This window comes from Salvelinus alpinus, chromosome 32 (assembly GCF_045679555.1).
Source record: "Salvelinus alpinus chromosome 32, SLU_Salpinus.1, whole genome shotgun sequence".
Classification (NCBI taxonomy): Eukaryota; Metazoa; Chordata; class Actinopteri; order Salmoniformes; family Salmonidae; genus Salvelinus; species Salvelinus alpinus.
The window spans coordinates 22,955,417-22,973,419 of NC_092117.1; positions in this window are offsets into that span (position 1 = coordinate 22,955,417).

Below are 18,003 nucleotides of genomic sequence, written 5' to 3' on the forward strand. Positions count from 1 at the left end.
ATGAAAGAATGCCATCTATGCATCTTCGTTTCCGTTTCAGCACCAACTGGTAGATAAATAATACCCAGATTTTGTAGATTTTTTAGACACATTTTGTATGAATCATAAAAAAAACAGGTTTGGAGAGCCTTTACGCATTAACTATATTGATGAATAAAAAATATAGTGGTTTAATTCATCCTGAAGTTGTCATACTCAAGTTCAATATTGGAAGGTGGAAAAAAGTGTACAATAGGGATTGAACAATAATCCTATAAATGTACCCTAATCCTCACTAATCATGGAACTGTATATCAACCATCCAGTCGTTGTGAACTGTGCGTCAGGCTCCAGGTTGAACCTGCTACAGTAGGTGTGGTCTGAGTTCCATAATGATTCAAATAGGCTACATGTTCCAAATTACTGCACAACGTCATCCTAATATCATGCACTAATAGCGACCCTCAGGAACAACTTGGACATGACAGAGAAAATAAAGGTCAACGGAATGGAATGATGCAAAATGTAAACTACAAATTGAAGAAAACAAACACTAAAGTGACAGTTATAAATGTATGTGGGTATTACTGATGGTGGCTCCCAATAGTGGCTAATATTTAGTATGATACAAATTGTAAAATAAAAAGGAGAAATGCCTGGGCATAGGCTATAATTAATACATTCTACAGCGCATACATCAACTCGGCAGGTTCAGCCCTACAGAAGCCTATAGCTTGGGTGTCCAAATTTCATCCGCGCAAATTATGAGTGCACACAATTAAAATACTGAATAACGGCACAGATATTTAGAGCCTATTTCGCTGTGGAAAAGGGGCCGTAATACATGTCATGTTGATTTGATTTTCAGTTTGCTACCATATGGCTGGTTTCACATTCGTTTCCAGGGATCTGTGTATTTACAATCCCCTTCTCCAAATGAATTACTGATTTACCTAGCTCTTTGTAATAGTTCTTATCCATTTATAAATTACAGTGCATGGAGAATTTCTATCGGGAAAAAATAAAGTAGATGCCTTTTCCACTTGGAACCGGCAGGTTTGGTCGATGTTATTGATGGTTTCCTCACGCGTAAAGGTGGTGGAATTATGAGGGTCAGAATACGGTTATCAAGGTCAGAATACGGATTATCTATAGACACACCTCCGCCATACCTTAATTCTTTAGATCTCCACCCCGAACGAATAGTTGGTGAATAGCATACTATTCTCATGCTTAAGTTCAAGATCAGAATACGCATAGAGAGAACTGCATAAAAAGGGAATATTATAAATTTATGCTCGCTTAACTCGGGTCAGAATCGGGGCCTGTGTGGTTTTCTAAAGCCTGTACACAATAGCTGCATTCACACAAGCAGCCCAATTCTGATTTTCTTTCCACTAATTGGTCTTTTGACCAATCACATCAGATCTTTTCACATCAGATCTTTTTCAGAGCTGTTCAGATTGGTCAAAAGATCAGAAATGTGCTGCCTGTATGTGAACCCCCCTATATGTGAACCCCCCTATTTTCGTCAGTAGAGGATCAGATTTATCCCCCAATTTTTTTTCATGAGACAAAATATTTAATTGAAAAAATATATAGCTGTCAATCAACAAGGTGGGTTTGCTAAAGAGGTTATCGTCCACCTGTTGTCCTCTATGAAGTCTTCTCTATAATGAAACATACTGTAAATGGCCCATATTTGTTGCCTATTTTGCAGTAACAATAACCCTCCCCAATGGACCTTACTTTGCTCATTATAACACTTATATTCCATGCATATTAATTTTCATAAACTGGAACCCTGGAGCCTCTGTTCACTGTGATGTATTGGGGTGAGGACCTCTCCTCCTCTCATTGTTAATTGCCTCCAAATCACATCATACATGCTAGACTCATTAGAAGGGAATGCATTCCCATATCTTTACTACAGTGAAACATTTCACCAATTGAGCTGAGCGATGTGAGGGACCTTGAGATCAGCGGAGGCTGCTGAGGGGAGGACGGCTCGTAATAATGTCTGGAACGGCGCAAAAGGAATGGCATCAAACACATGGAAACCTTGTGTTTGATGTATTTGATACCATTCCACCAATTCCGCTCCCGTCAATAGCACGACCGCGTTCAGAAATGCAGAAAATACAGTATAATGTGTGTGTGTGTGTGTGTGTGTGTGTATGTGTGTGTGTGTGTTTGTTGTGTGTATGAACTCTCTGGTGAGATATTTCAAATGTTATTTGCTTATATTCACAGTCAACAGTGTGAAGTAAGTGGCTGTCACTCTAACTCTTTGACAAACTGTCCCAGAAAATGTGTTTACTTTGCATCTGCCTTCTCTGGCTGATAAACTAGAACAACGTGCGTAAAGACCGTAAAATGCCCTTTTCCATTCACTGACGGGAGGTTTTTAGCAGTCAGGAATTTATTGAACACAACAACTTTGATCACCACTCTAGGGAGCCTCCGGCTTTGACTGTTACTGATGCATGTCTCCTGGTGGTTCCTAATGACAGCCCTTCTATCATTCATCAAAACAACATCAACGGCAGTCAAATCATTGTGTTGTTACTCTTCATCCAGTTGAACTGTCACAAATGTCACAGACATGCATACTGTAGTAACATCAGTGTTGAGTAGCTAGAAAGAGCTGATTCCAGAAGAGGACTCCAAATCATCCAGAGTTGTCCAACACCATGTCTCCCCCCCTGCAGCTGTGTTCACTAAACCCTCTTTAGGGCCTGTACATTTCCTGCTTTGGCGGTGGGGAATAGGGCCTGAGATGAGCATGGAACAAATTGGTTCATCACACTGGCTGTCATCGGGGCTGCATCCCAAACAAGCTTGGCTCAGTAGTGACAGGAAGATGCTGTGTTGTGTCTGTGTGGTCAGACAGATTCTCTACACTGAGCCAGACTAAACCTTCCCTCTATTACACCCATCTAAGGACTGGGGAAAACCAATACCTGCACGGGAACAAGACATCACAACGCTCGATTAAAAAACCCACTGGCCGTAAGCCTGCCCTGATTAGCTTGTGACTATCGCAGCCTTATCTAAATGATGCTGCACTCTGAATAAATAAAGTTATCTCTGTCTGGAGACGGGCTGAGGCTTTGGCTGCAGTGAGTGGTGGTGGCCACTGGGGGCTGCTGTTTTAAAGCCCATCGATGCTGGTTCTGCAGTCAGCCCCTGCCCAAGGAGTGCTTGTAGAGACTGTGGTAAACTCTTCTGCTATTCGGGGTATCTCTCTCTCTCGTTCTCTCTCAATTCCAATTAAGGGCTTTATTGGCATAAGAAACATATGTTAACATTGCCAAAGCAAGTGAGATAGAAAATAAACAATAAAAATTAACAGTAAACATTACACTCACAGAAGTTCCAAAAGAATAAAGACATTTCAAATGTCATATTATGTCTATATACAGTGTTGTAACGATGTGCAAATAGTTAAAGTACAAAAGGGAAAATAAATAAAAATAAATATGGGTTGTATTTACAATGGTGTTTGTTCTTCACCGGTTGCCCTTTTCTTGTGGCAACAGGTCCCAAATGGGTTTGTTATCAAAATTGGATTTGTTTTAAAATTCTTTGTGGGTCTGTGTAATCTGAGGGAAATATGTGTCTCGAATATGGTCATACATTTGGCAGGAGGTTAGGAAGTGCAGCTCAGTTCCCACCTCATTTTGTGGTCAGCGTGCACATAGCCTGTCTTCTCTTGAGAGCCAGGTCTGCCTTCTGCAGCCTTTCTCAATAGCAAGGCCATGCTCACTGAGTCTGTACATAATCAAATATGTCCTTAGTTTTGTGTCAGTCACAGTTGTCAGGTATTCTGCCGCTGTGTACTCTCTGTTTAGAGCCAAATAGCATTCTAGTTTGCTCTCTTTTTTGTAAATTCTTTCCAATGTGTCAAGTAATTATCTTTTTGTTTTCTCATGATTTGGTTGGGTCTAATTGTGTTGCTGTCCTGGGGCTCTGTGGGGTTTGTTTGTGTTTGTGAACACAGCCCCATGACCAGCTTGCTTAGGGGAATATTCTGCAGGTTTATTTCTCTGTAGGTGATGGCTTTGTTATGGAAGGTTTGGGTGGTTGTCGAATTTAACTGCTCTTTTCTGGATTTTGATCATTAGCGGGTATCAGCCTAATTCTGCTCTGCATGCGTTATTTGGTGTTTTACGTTGTACACAGAGGTTATTTTTGCAGAATTCTGCATGCAGAGTCTCAATTTGGTGTTTGTCCCATTTTGTGAATTCTTGGTTGGTGAGCGGACCCCACACCTCACGACCATAAAGGGCAATGGGTTCTATAACTGATTCAAGTATTTTTTGCCAGATCCTAATTGTTAGGTCGAATTTTATGTTCCTTTTGATGGCATAGAAGGCTCTGTATGTCTGTCTGTCTGTCTGGTCTGGTCTGGTCTGGTCTGGTCTGGTCCGTCCGTCCGTCCGCCCGCCCGCCCGCCCGTCCTTCCAAAACACAGCATCATCTGGGTGTGATGATACTATTTAAATAATGTATCCCAAAAGCCAGGGAAGCCTTGTATTTAACCAGACATTATAGGGTAATATTTAACCAAGAAAACAGGGCAGTCATAAAAGCCCCTTGTTAATCAAGCTCACACAAAAATATCAGTGAGGCTCTGAACTATGAATGTGGTGAATGTTGTGAGGAAAAAAGGTGTGAAAAAAAGAATTCAACACCTGCCAGAGATGAGGAAGAAGAGAGATGGATAGGAAACAGCTGAGACCTTAGGGACCTGGGGAATTAGAAGGCAGAAACTGGTATTCCCTCTGCCTCTCCCCTTCTCTCTATTTCTCTCCCTTATCCTCTTCTGTCTAGCTCTCCATCCGTGCAAGAGGCCATGAGTTCTTTCAAATGCCTAGAGGAGAAGTCCTTGGCAATGTCACACAAGGACCTTTGTTTTAGAAGAACCTATTCACCAGCAAGATACTTATCTTATACTGCCAACCTCTTACAGACCTGAAATATTGTCTGCTGGTTATGCCAAATGTAATCCAATGAGAGACAATTGGCATTGGTACTGAAGGACTAAAACCAAGAGAAGAGGAGAAAAACACACAACCAATTGATCAACTACAACTTCTTAATTAAGATGTTCATCCCAAAACACAGTTTTCCAATGGGTGCTTCCTATGTTAGAGCTGAAGGAAGAAGCTAGCACTGCGGATGGGCAAACGATACAAACGTAAAGCCTGTAGTCATTTGGCTGAGGTGAGGGGTACTCCTACAAACATCCCCTGCTAGGTTGCTTCTGTTGCCTCTGCTCTTTCCAGCTCTCCTTGTGTTTGATGGCTAATGCTAGCTATCACCACAACCCTAAGGATCTGTGGATATGATGAGGGCCACACAGGCCTGGGACTGGCCTAAATGACCAAGCCTACCGCAGAGCAACTCGATTGGGCTTGCCAGACATTGGGGGCTGGTGAGGGTGGGAGATGATGAAGAGAGCTGGTGCAGGCCCAACCAGAGGAAGATGGAGTAAGCCATGTTTAGCTTTGCTATGGTGAGTGGGGCTTGGACTGGTTCCCTCTTCTCCCTTTGTGATTTGATGTACATCAACATCCTACCTCCTACCTAGTTGCTTTAACAGTGTGCTAGTTATGATTTTTGCTTTAGTTTGTTGTTTGAATCAATCAGGAAATGTTCCTGCAACATTGTTAGAAGAAGGAAGGTAAAATTGAGGTAGGTGTTTCCTCAGTGGAAATTGTATACATAATGTGATGTGTGTTCTCATTTTTGTAACCCATTTACTTGTAAAGACATGAATTTCTTCCAAATATATTAACTTTATTCTTTTGACAGTACTTTTGCAGGAAAAAAGAGACCTAGCATAGGCATATCTGAGCGAGACCGAGGGATGAATGGAAACAATGAATCTCTCTCTGGTCAACAAAGTAGTACTGCACAATATTCCCCAAGAAGCACTTTATTTGTGGTATTCACCTTAGACTGCCCTATCCCCTAGTGTTCCACTTTCTATGGTTGTATTTTTGTCAAACACTTTTGAGTCCCGGTAATTGGCACACACCTGTGTTTAAGTGGAGAGCTGTGTGGATTGGAGGCAGCGCGGGTTTGCCACTCTCTCAGGGGGGAAACAAAGCTTTGCTGGATCTCCTCCAGCCATTTTCTAAGACACAACATCTGTTAGATTACCCTGGCTCCATCGCTCCCTCCTTTCCACACTCACAGACGTCTTGAATGCTTTCCAGACGTCCTTGTGGCCTGTATTCAAATTCTGGCTATCTGCACAATGTCCCTACTGAAAGTCCCCCTCTCCCCTCTGTCCTCCCTTCCTCCATTTTCTCTCTTTTCTGCATGAGAGAGTCATTTTAATCACCTCTCTCTCTCTGTGTTTTTCTCTCTGTGAGTTGGGGACATCCCAGGTACCTCCATCTCTCTGAGGCCCAGACGAGACAGATAAAGACCTGGCCATCATGCATGGGATGGGATTTACCAATCCCTCTCGATCTGGAGAGAGTGTCTATTCTTTGCCTCTCAGATGGACATGATAGGCTAGAGGGCAATTCCACAGTAACAGAGTGACACTGAGATGTTTCACTTTAAAATGTATGCCAAACAAAAAACTATGTTTACTAAGTAAATTTAAAATGACAAATTATAATTTTCAAGTGAAAGTGTCACTGAATGGTAACAGTGAGTCAGTGTCACTGTTACTGTTGAATTGCCCTACAAGAGTCCTCATGTGCATTAGGACACTGATAGATAATGTATCAAAGAACAGTCAAATGTAGTAGAAAGGAAAATACCTAGTCAGTTGTATAACTGAATGCATTCAACTGAAGTGTGTCTTCTGCATTGAACCCATCCCCTCTGAATCAGAGAGGTGTGGGGGGCTGCCTTAATCAACATCCATGTCATCGGCACCCGGGAAACAGTGGGTTAACTGTCTTGCTCACGGGCAGAATGACAGATTTTTACCTTGTCAGCTTGGGGATTCAATCCAGCAACCTTTCAGTTACTGGCCCAATGCTCTTATCCGCCAGGCTACCTGCCGCTTCAAGCATTGTGAATTTAAATAACGTTTTCTAACTGGGGGTCTCAAAGCTCTTTGCGTCCTGGGAAAAACTATTCTATCTAAACCACACTTCTTAGAAGAATAGCTGTTGCATGAGACCTGATTGCACCAGCTAGGAGTGAAGCCAAACCTCCATTAATACAGCAGGGAATAGACATCTCTCATACTGACTGTCACCAAACAATAGAGCCACCGGTCAGCTCTGTAGCCCACTGTCATGACCCTGAAATAGAGGCAAGGACTTCCCTGCAGGACACAGTGGGTATAAGGGCTAGGATAATTGTGGCCTGTTACAGCCATGTATGAATGCACAATATATATCCCCCCACCCCTACATCCTGTCCTTTGCAGGATTGCCTGTCATCTCTACAGTTCACATAATTTCCCCTCCATCTCAAGCCCCTGCCTGTGCCGTGAAATACAGGACAGAATCTGTCATGCCCCCTCCCACTGTACAGCTCTAAGGTATGTTTTTTCCCCCTCTACATCAGATCATACCCACCCCATGTCTGTAATCAGTGTCTACTCTGTTCCCCTCCCAGTTACCCACTAGAGGCGTTGCTTTCGGACAGGGTCAAGACAAAAATGGTTAAGTATGAAGATGCCTATAAACTGTTTCTCCAATAGAAATCCCCAATCATGCTTGTAGGCGATGTCATGCACAGAAACACGTCATGGCGTCTAACAGTCTGTCACGCCCTGGCCTTAGTATTCTTTGTTTTCTTTATTATTTTAGTTAGGTCAGGGTGTGACATGGGGTATGTTTGTGTTTTTGTCTTGTCTTGGGTGGTTGTAGTGTCTAGGGGGATTTGTTAGAGTGTATGGGTTTGTGTTGAGTGAATGTTTCTAGGGAAGTCTATGGTTGAGTGAATGTGTCTAGGTATGTCTATGGTTGCCTGAGTGGTTCTCAATCAGAGACAGATGTTTTTCATTTGTCTCTGATTGGGAGCCATATTTAAGGCGGCCATAGGCATCATGTATTTGTGGGTAATTGTCTATGTTGAACGTTTGTTGCTTGTCTGTGCACTTACGTTATTTAGCTTCACGGTCGTTTGTTAGTTTGTATATAGTGTTCGTTTTGTGTTTTCTCTCTCTTCTCAATAAAAGAAGATGTATTTTGCACACGCTGCGCCTTGGTCCACTCTCTCTCCCTTTGACGATCGTGACACAGTCATGCCATCAAATGCCGTCAAATCAAAGGCACTCGAAATTAAGTTGTTTTTGACAAATGAAAATGTGTAGCTATTCAGTGTTTCCAGATTTCTATGAAATATGACCTATAATTACTTACAATATGAGTGAAATAGTTTTCTGTGTTGGAATGGTGTGGGGGTAACCCAACAACAGAATTACCGGTCATTAAAAATATTTATGTGAGTAGACCGCTGATTGGCCAGCTCATTCTCCTCTAGAGCGCTGATTGGCCAGCTCATCCTCAAGTATTTGTGAAACTGTCTGTTAAAGATACAACTTTGAGGTGGGATTTTTAAGTGTTTTTTTCTCTCCATGTATAGGATGAGACAACCACATTACTTGGGTATGAGTTAACAGAATATGAACTTTTAAAAATGAGATTTTTCTGGACAGTTACTTTAAGATATTGGCTCGAATCTAGGTTGTTCCTTTAGAAATCGAGAAAATGAACAACTAAAGAATAATTTGACGCTTCTCTTATTGACTTCTCAAACCCCAAACCCCAGTCTGGTCTGCGTTCCCTGAAGTATTGCGATGTTGGGCCCCTGGGTTTTGAAACTGTTGTCAAGCGCCATAACCTGGGAAATGGCTTGCCTAGGGTCTCCCTGTGCACCATGGGAGCTGACCCGTTCAAAGTGTGGATTGGATGGAGAGAGTTGTCCCAGAAGGAGCTGGATCAGACAGGCAAAGGCTGTACCGTTGTAACTTGGTGGCATGTTGCAGAGCAACAGAGGAGAAACCACGCTAAGGCTAATGTCCCTCCCTGTGTTACTTTAAGCAGCAGAGAACAATTCATCTTGATTTGGGAGGCTAAATTGTCATGTTAAACATAACTCAAGTATCTGTCATAGGGGTTTCTCTCCAGTTAGCCATTGATTGGTAATCTTGCTGCACGCTAGTCTCATAAGATCTTACCCCAAACGCTTTAATTTTCCCTCCTTTCGTGTCAGGAGTAATGATATTATCTCCATGATGAAAGGACGAAGAATCAATTTTGTGCAATTGGATGTATAACATTTCTTTCCAGTCACATACACAACTACCTGTATGTACATTATAATTAGTGGGAAATTTCAGCCAAAAAGGCAATTAAAATCACTGTCAGAGATATGTCAGCAGAACCTTCTAAATGTCAGTCACTGAAACACAGTGGAATTTAAGTGCAACTCCTAATTGACTGCAGTTTCAAAGGAGGGTTATATTTCTCAACTTGGTTCAGGCGAGTTAACTTTCCAAAAAAGTACAAGTGTCCCTGCATGAAAAGTAACAGCTGTGTGTCAGTAATGACATAAGGAGACAGTCTAATTGGGAATTAATTGACACTTATTGCAGAGACTGTACAGCGTAATAAGTACTGTCACTTAAAAAGCACAGCCGTGACATTATGTCCATACAGGACCGAGAAGTCATTTCATGTCTATTTTGGTGAATGATTAGAGGCTGTCTGTGCTCTTTTAAAGCCCTTACTACTGAATAGTGTCTGTTCCAGGTCCGTAGGAGTCAAAGTAACAATACTGGATGAGATAGAGAGCTGCACGCTGTTGAAAAAAGCAATAAATCCTAAACCTCTGGAAGCAAAGTCAAAAGAAGAACTGTTAATCGGGAGCTTCCTGAAATGGTTTTCCATGGCCGAGTAGCCGCACACAAGCCTAAGATCACCATGTGCAATTCCAAGCGTTAGCTGGAGTGGATTAATGCTCACCGCCACTGGACTCTGGAGCAGTGGAAACGCATTCTCTGGAGTGGTGAATGACGCTTTGCCATCTGGCAGTCCGACGGATGAATCTAGATTTGGAGGATGCCAGGAGAACGCGATCTGCCTCAATGCATAGTGTAGGAGGAATAATGGTCTGGGGCTGTATTTCATATTTTAGTCTAGGCCACCGTAAAGCACGGAGGAGGTGCGATGGTGCTTTGCTGGTGACACTGTCTGTGATTTATTTAGAATTCAAATCACACTTAACCAGCATGGCTACCACAACATTCATCAGCGATACACCATCCCATCTGGTTTGGGCTTAGTAGGACTCTCATTTGTTTTTCAACAGGATAATGACCCAACACACCTCCAGGGCTATTTTACCAAGAAGGAGAGTGATGGAGTGCTGCATCAGATGACCTGGCCTCCACAATCCCCCGACCTCAACCAAGTTGAGATGGTTTTGGATGAGTCGTACCGCAGAGTGAAGGAAAAGCAGCCAACAAGTGCTCAGCATATGTGGGAACTCCTTCAATACTGTTGGAAAAGCATTCCAGGTGAAGCTGGTTGAGAGAATTCCAAGAGTGTGACAGGCTTTCATCAAGGCAAAGAGTGGCTATTTGAAAAATCTCAAATCTCAAATATATTTTGATTTGTTGAACACTTTTTTGGTTATTACATGATTCCAGATGTGTTATTTCATAGTTTTTATGTCTTCACTACTATTCTACAATGTAGAAAATAGTAAAAATAAAGAAAAACCCTTGAATGAGTAGGTGTTCTAAAACCTTTGACAGGTAGTGTATTTCCTGAGCTTTCTTATATCTCCAGACATTTTAAAACCTTACGCACCCCAACAGTTTAGACTTTTAAGAATTACACTAAGCTGTCTTTCTTCTTGTTGTTGCTACTTATGTTTGTTTTGAAACATATGATTGATTGCTTTAAAAGGCCATAATGTGTTCTGTTTTCTAAAATGTTGAATATAAAATATATGCTAAGCATATCGCGACGGGCATGAAATATGAATGCAATCTTCTGTTGTATGTACAAGTACCATACAACTCCTAAGATTGTTACATAGAATACTTGATATATTCATTTATTTAAATAATATTCTCCTTTTGGAATAACTTTTAAGTTGAATGTAAACACCATTGAGGTGTCTGCCATGGTTGTCCTTGGTGTGCACAGCTCCAAAGGACACAGTAGGAACCAAGGACTGAATGTTCATCCGAGGGAAAGAGGCTTAGCATATAGGATACTGTAGCATTTTTATATAGGGTGCGTTTGTAAATTCACTCTGGCTATGTACTCTGATTTCAGAGCACTCTCGTCTGAGTGTGCCAGAGTGCAGAATAACTGATGAATTTATGAACGCTCAACACCCGTTGAATATGACTGGTGTCAGTAAACGTCGGCAAAAAAGCTTAATTAAATTGTTGCCAACAGCACAGTTACAATAACCAGCTCTGCTAGGGCGATTAAAATGGTCGGAGTCAGGTGTTCTCTCTTTTATGTTTGGAAGTAGCTAGCAAGCTAGCCAACGTTAGCCAGTTAGCTTGGGTGCTTGACTGCCATTGTGAGGTCAGAATGCTTGGATCAACCCTACTCCTCAGCCTGAGCGTCCAGTGTGTGCTCTGAACGCTCCGAGAGCGGAACGCTCTGAATTTACGAGTGCCCAGAGAGCACTCTGAACGCACTCTGGCACTCCAGATTGAATTTATAAACACACCCATAGTTGCTGATGCAAGCTTATTTAATTATTGGAAACTCAGTGTCCAGCTGCCCTCCCATTAAGCAACTCTAGGCAGTCACATAGGGTGGCAAATGGGCAAGAACTTAACCACAGTGAAATCTCTTACGGTCATCAAAAAAGAATGAACACTCAATCATTCCATTCTATGAAAAGTCATCCCCTGGCAGGGAACAGTAGTATGCCTGTTAACCTTCCTATGACCATGCTGATGTAATATTCTGAAATATGAAAGTCAAAGGACTAGCAGTGTTTCACCTGTTGCAAGGCATGATCTCTTGCTGGAGTGTTGGCCGAGCTCTGCTCTCTGCACTCCTGTTCAGCGAACTCTCCTCAAGGGCCTTGGCTGATTATGGGTAATGGACTCCCAGCCTGCTCTCTGATAGCCTCCCCTCTTGCCTTTCTTAAATGATGAGCTTGCAGCCATGACAGGTTTCTTTCCTAGTAGTAGAAACTCGTGGCATCCCTAGACGTTCTCCCTGTGTGGTTTCTGGGCACAGTGATTAGTTTGCTAACAGGATTATCCTTCACTCTCTTTCCCCCCTTCCTTCTCTCCTTAGTCCCTGCGGCACTGGCATTAGGCCACCCTCCACAGGTGCTCAAGGTGGTGCAAGGGCCTGTAAGATTAGGAAATTCGACAGGGAATTGAACAGCACAGGAAACAAAGGCATGAATGCTAGTGTGTAATAAATGCCCCATTAGGGAAAATAGGGTTAGGCTGCCTCCGTGCTGAGTAACGGAAATACATTGGAAAAACATCACTACCTGTTTGTTGGGCCAGTTTAGTTTGGTGCGAAAGTGGAATGAATGAGAGCTGTGAAACTATGCTGATTGGGACAGGGTGGTTGATATGCTGACTAGTTAGTATCAAACACCACAATTTCCTGCAGCCCGGGGAGGTTTGATGGGCCAGGTTCCCAACTCAGCTGATTCAAGAGACTCTGACTGTAGCCCGGAGGCAGAGATCTACTACAGAACTGCTATCTGACTTCCACTCTTCCCTAAGGTATGGTAGCTGTCTTTTGGGCTTATGTTTCCAAACTAGACCAACTGTAACTCTCTGCTACGAAACATTATTCCTTCATCCTACTTGTGTTTTATTACGTCAATAGGGACCCCTCTGTGTATTCTGGCACAGGTCATGATCGCCGAGCTCCTGCGTTATTAGCTTTTAGTCAGGGTTGATGTGAATTAGACTGATGAAATGGGATGAGTGGAGCGGTGGTGGAGCGCATGGCGGCTGTTAACTAACACAGAAGAGAAGAGACAGGCATCTGCATTGCGTTGGCCCTCTGGGGCCGGGCACTGAGGCGGGCAGAGGTGTAGAGTGGAAGGTTAGCAAGTCTCCTCTTCACCATGTCTTTAGTGAGGAGGAGGCAGAGGAGGAGGAAATGCACAAATTGCGTCCTTATGTGCTAGCTGTTCTCACAGGGCAAAATTATTTCAATGTTTTTGTTATTTGACTGAATCTAACAATCATGATTTCACAATTTGTCCTCTAACTCTTAAGCGAAAGGATCAAGTTCTAAGTTAAGGTTGATGTCATTGAGAGAATATTTGGGGATATTATTTATGGGAATTGATTAGGTTGAAGATGGTAAATCAATGGTATTGATGGTGAGACATTGATTCCATGATCCTTTACCCCTTTAAAGTCATTCAGGTCATTTGTCATGCTGTTTTGTCATTATTTTGATGGAACATACCAACTAATACATTTTCTATATAGATACTGTTTCATAAATTACACATGAGACGTTTCAAGCAAACAGTGAAAAAAAAAGAAAATGACTCAGAGTTGGGTTATTTAGTAAAAGATAGCATGACCCAGGTGTGTTTTTTCCATGTTGAGCATGCTGATGCTAGGTGTTGTTTAGCGTATGTCTCTGCTAGTGAGAGCCTAGTTCTATGGTGAGTCAGAGGGCAGTCACGGGCCCTCTGACTCACCAGAACCCACAGTGGATCTGACAGCCATGTATGAGAGTTCCTCTCGGGGGAATAGATTCTCTCCCCTGCCTGCTGGTGGATGTAAAATACAGCATGGTGGTGCTGCCTGGTCAGCGTCTGTGTGTTCCCCAAGGGCCCCTAACAAGCCGAATACATACCAACACAGCTAGCTTTTCTGCTTCTTATGCAGCTCCTCTCTTCTCCTGGGTCTTGAGGTTCTCTCTGCAGTGCATGGTGAGTGTGGATATGATGTGCAACTCGCATGCATTGCTTACAGTGCCTGTAAAGCCCTCATCGCCCGGAAGCCGACGAGTGCTGGCACAACATTGTTTGTCATTCATTGGAAAAGCAGTGGTTTCTTTGTTAATTAGAGAGAGAGAGAGAGAGAGAGAGGACATGCATTACAGTAGCAGCTCAGAGTCTTGCTGCTGTCTCCCAGATGCGTGACTGGCTAATTTGAGGGATTAGCACTGAAGCAAACAAAGATGGCCCAAATCCCTCCTCAGTCCTGTGGGAGCAGACTGAGTCAGGCATAAAGGCTCCCCAAGCACTAACCCCTTCTCCCCATAAAGTAGACAGTATCTCCTGCTGGTGGTCCCCTCCCACTCATGGCCGTAGAGACTATAACATACAGTCACTTTCGATCTACAGTGAAACAGCTTTAGGTTGTTTTTTAGTCTCTTTAATATTACAATTTATATCATGTTTATATTTTTGTCATTTAGCAGACTTATTCAGAGCAACTTACAGCTAGTAATTAGGGTTAAGTACTTTGTTTAATGGCACATCAACATATTTTTCACCTAGTCGGGGATTTGAACCAGCGACCATTCAGTTACTGGCCCAACACTCTTAACCATTAGATTACTTGCCACCCCCAAATGCCAACCACTCCTATCTACTTAAACTCCTACCGTCAGCATGTCTCAAACTTGTCAGGTTGTGTTTCAGGATGCATTCTAGACAGGATTTATTCACCCTGAACAATCAAATAAGGAATTGTGGGGCATAGTTCAGCTGAGGGAGTTAGCGTTCCCCAAGGGTCTGTGTGATGTCCACTGTGCTTTGCCTGTCCACAGTGAGCTTAGGACAGGCAATACAGGAAGAACGACTGCCAGCAGAAAACACAGCCTCCGCTGACCTAATTCACATTCATAACACACTTGGGTAAGTCAAGTGCACAGACTTTGGTCAAGCTTTTTTGGAGGAGTCCAAATACACATAAAATAATACGTTTTTTTTTTTTCAAAAGTAGGGTCTTGTTGAGATATCGCTCTGTGGGAGTCCAAAACAGCCCAGAGGCAGGCTCTAGACCTGACACATGAACCAGTTGTTATTTTGATTTGGATTCCCTCACCAAGCTGATTCATTTTACTACCCAATAAGGTAACACTTTACAATGATGTTCAGTAATAGACTATTTATAAGGCATTTATAAATAGTTAGCTCACCATTAACTATAACTTGAAATTAGGAATTGTTGATGTTGTCAGAAGAAAACGTAGCATTTGCACTAATGATTTGTAAGTGTGGTGTACCATTTATGAACATTGTATCTTATTAAGAGTTATATGATTTTGATAGTTTAATGCACTTTCAAATGTACTTTCAAATTTAAAATGTAATGCAAGTGAAAACCTTCATGTTTTTCCTTGTTATCTTCATACTTAAAGGTTACATATTGTTACATATTGCAACTGTAATAAATATGTCCCTGCTGTACTCCACACAGGTCTATCTTCCTGTGTGTTGGAAAATGTCCTTTACCATAAAGGAAAAATATAATTCAGACTATGCATTCATTTTTTATATGTGCTGCTGTCCATAACTATGTTTGATGAGCAAAAGGTTGACTTGTTATTGATATGTACTTTACATGGAAGCCACTGAGAAACAAACCATACTACGAAAGGGGAGGAGGTGACTGGTGTACATCTTTGTAGAGAACATTCCTGTGATAGCATGTTGTGTGATATATATATATATATTTCATTTTTTCCCCTTAACCTTTATTTAACTAGGCAAGTCAGTTAAGAACAAATTGTTATTTACAATGACGGCCTACACCGGCCAAATCCGGATGACGCTGGGTCAATTGTGCGCCGCCCTATGGGACTCCCAATAACGGCAGGTAGGGTTAGAGCGTTGGACCAGTAATTGAAAGGTTGCTAGATCAAATCCCTAAGCTGACAAAGTAAAAATCTGTCGTTCTGCCCCTGAACAAGGCAGTTAACCCACTGTTCCCAGGCCGTCATTGTAAATAACAATTTGTTCTTAATTGACATGCCTAGTTAAATAAATGTTAAATAAATAAAAAAATATATAATAAATAACGGCCGGTTGTGATACAGCCTGGATTCCAACTAGGGTGCCTGTAGTGACGGCTTAAGTGCTGAAATGCAGTGCCTTAGACCGCTGCGCCACTTGGGAGCCCAAAGAGTGTGTAATAATTAGAGAAGCCTGGAGAGCTAAAGCCAGGCCGTTTTGATGTGAGGAGGATGCCACAGAACTCTCTGAAATATTTGGCACTCTCCTCAGTGCTGTGCACTGCTTCGGTCAGAGTCTTTCCAGGATGCCATGTCTGTTGCCCTCAGATATAAGATAAACAAGCAATTAATTAATGGAATACACACGCACGTACGCACACATACACACACACACACACACACACACACACAGCCTTGAATACACCCCTGATCACGGGAAAAGAGTTCACTTTCATAGCAGCCACTTTGTTTTCCGTCTTGCATCTATGCGCTCTCTCCTCTTCTCACATTTTCCCTTTGCTTGTGGACTTCAATGCACAACCCATCAGCTGTATGTGACCAGGTGAAAAAACCTTTCCAAGCCAAACCATATCATAGCCTACATCATTGTCACCATATTAGCTAAAGTAACGTCATAATCAACATAGCTAATAAAACTAACACGTTAGTAAACCCTCTACAATCATGCAGTAACTTTACAGTGTATAGTCAGTAAGCAGTTAAGCACTTACATCGGCAGGCCCCGGTGGCAATAAATTAGTAAAACCAAAAGCTTTCCTTGACTTGGAAGAATTCCAGCGTTGTGTTGGATAGTCATAGCCAGCTAGCTAACATAGTATCTCTCTGAGCAGGGTGTTTGAGTAAGCTAAACTAGCTAGCTGTATTTGCTAGCTAAGTAAGTTAAACTGAAAGGGAAAAGAAAAATCTCTCTCTCTCTTGCTTCTCCATTTTGGAAGAAATTAATTTGTCCAACCTGTTAAAATATTGTCTTTCTCTCTCACCACATTTTATGCACTGCAGTGCTAGCTAGCTGTAGCGCATGCTTTCAGTACTAGATTAATTCTCTGATCCTTTGATTGGGTGGACAACATGTCAGTTCATGCTGCAAGATCTCTGATAGCTTGGAGGACGTCCTCCGGATGAATGTCATAATTACTGTGTAAGTCTATGGAGGGGGTGAGAACCATGTGCCTCATAGGTCTTGTATTGAAGTCAATGTACCAGAGGAAGACGGAAGCTAGCTGTCCTACGGCTACACCATGGTGCTACCCTACAGAGTGCTGTTGAGGCTACTGTAGAACTTCATTGCAAAACAGTGTATTTTAATCAATTACTTGGTGAATATATTTAGTATAGTTTTATCTAAAAAGGATAACTTTTTAAATGTTTTAAATATATATTTTGATGAAATTCACTGAAGAGGATGGTCCTCCCCTTTCTCCTCTGAGGCGCCTCCACTGGGTGGTAGTTGAGGTTGTTTTTGAGGTTTTTTTTGAGGTGGTAGTTGTGGTGGGAGATGTGGTGAGTCGCCCACCTTTGTCGTATGAATTTGACCTCTATCTCAGAGGTCAAGGATTATCATGCCTAATCTGGTTTTGGTGACACCCTGATAAATCTTTGTGTGCTGCAGTCCTTTGACCTTTGCATCTCAGTGAGTATGATCATGGATTGTATGCTGGGAGTGGTGTCACAGAGGCCCACTTTAAAAACAGCTACATGCAGCAGGCCCCAGTGCTGTTCCTAATACATTATGTTGACGGGACGTCCTATCTCTAGACAGGGCCATATGGGTCATACTCTAGGCTCTGACAGGATCTGATAATGTCACAGGATACAACTATTCATATACCTTGACTTACAGTATTCCACATTTTGTTGTGTTATAGCCTGAATTCAAATTGGATTAAATATGTTTCTTTCCCACCCATCTACACACAATACCACATAATGACAAATGAAAACATGTTTTTAGAAATTTTTGCACATTTATTGAAAATTCAATACAGAAATATCTCAATTACATAAGTATTCACATCCCTAAATCAACACATGATATAATCACCTTTTACCAGCCATTACAGCTGTGAGTCTTTCTGGGTAAGTCTCT